We start from the raw sequence: 1,371 nt of genomic DNA on the forward strand, positions 1-1,371 counted from the left end.
AGAGAGCAGACATCCTTCCTTCCAGTAGGTCCCTCCGCCACCGCTGCCGCCCCCCGCAACGCCGCTTCCGGAGTTCCTGCTGCCCAGGCCAGGGGTTTTGCCCGCAGAAGAGGAGGGTGGTGAAGGGGAGGCCCCCTCGCCCCCGCTGCCGCCCCTATGCGACGCTTTTCCCTTCCCGGCCCCTGGGCGGCGGCGGCTGCGGAGCGCCCCCCTCCCTTTCCCCGGAGCCGCTGCCGGCTCCTCCTCCTTCTCCTCCCCCTCCTACTCCTTCCCAGAGGGGAGGGGGTTCCCCGAGTTTTGAGGGCACAGACTCTAGCTCCCGGGGCGGCTCCTCCAGCGGCCCCGGCCTCTTGCCGCCCACAGTGGCCAGGGTCGTCGAGGGGGACGCTTCAGCACCAGCCGCCGGCTGGACAGCTCCCGGAGCGGCCCCTTTGGGCGCCAGGGGCGCCGCCTTCTCGGCCCCGCCTACGCCCCCACGAGTGCTTGCCGGAGGCGCCCCACGACTGCCGGTCTTGTTACCCTGCTGCTGCAGCTGCAGCTGCTGCTGCCGAACGGAATTGAGTTTAGTGCCAGCCCCCGCCGTGGACCGGGTGGCCGAGGTTGTCTGTCGGAGTGAATTGTCCCTCGGCCTGGCGGGTGATTGAGCTCTTTGCTGCTTTCTGCTGCTGCCCTCCGGGTGCAGGCGAGCCTCGGGGCGACAGAAGCTGCGGCTGCGACAGGGGCAGCGCCCCCAGTCGGTGGCTGACTCATGGCAGTCTAGGAAGAACCCGCCGGATGCAATAGGGAATCGTCCATCACTAGATCAACCTCTTCCCTCCTCACTGCTACCAACCTTCCTTTCAAAGCTGGGACAGAAACAAAAGAAGGGAAGTACATAGGATATCTGCACTGTTACAGAGCAAAGGATGATTTTGCTGAACCAGAGAAGCCCCAGAAAATGATGACATTTGGGAGGTGCTTAATAAGCCGGCAGTTCTTATTTTGCACAGGGTGGCGCTGTTTCCATCTCATCCCACTCAGTAAAATGATGACGGGTCAGAAAGCAGTTGAACCTTACATTCTCAGGGTAGCAGGTTTTAGAAAGGGTGAGATACAGAAGCCAGAAAGAAATTGATGGAGGAAATATACAGTACAAAAAAAAGAGGATAGGGTCGAGAAGAAGCTTTAGAAAGAAAAGGGGATGTCAGACCCCAGCTTTTTCAATTTTGACTTTCCTCACCAGCAAACCTGTATTTAAAGCCTAGTTTAATGGAAAAAGCCATATTTAATTATTAATAGTGTGCCCCCAAGTGTCAGTTAGAAGGTTTATGTTGGGTTCCTGGAGAAAATTTGCTATGGAATAATGACACTTCTCTCAAGTAGACCCAATTG

The 1,371-nt window shown here is 57.8% G+C and overlaps 1 protein-coding gene across 1 annotated transcript in view; it reads right to left on the minus strand.

The window, feature by feature from the left end:
* Positions 1 to 154, minus strand: part of MTCL3 (MTCL family member 3) — a gene marked incomplete in the record, with an annotated part of 52,171 nt that extends 52,017 nt beyond the window's left edge. The window contains 1 exon segment of the mRNA XM_027770228.1: positions 6 to 154.
* Between the last annotated feature and the right edge of the window lie 1,217 nt (positions 155 to 1,371).

Source organism: Tupaia chinensis, unplaced genomic scaffold, assembly GCF_000334495.1.
Source record: "Tupaia chinensis unplaced genomic scaffold, TupChi_1.0 Scaffold000117_2, whole genome shotgun sequence".
NCBI lineage: Eukaryota > Metazoa > Chordata > Mammalia > Scandentia > Tupaiidae > Tupaia > Tupaia belangeri.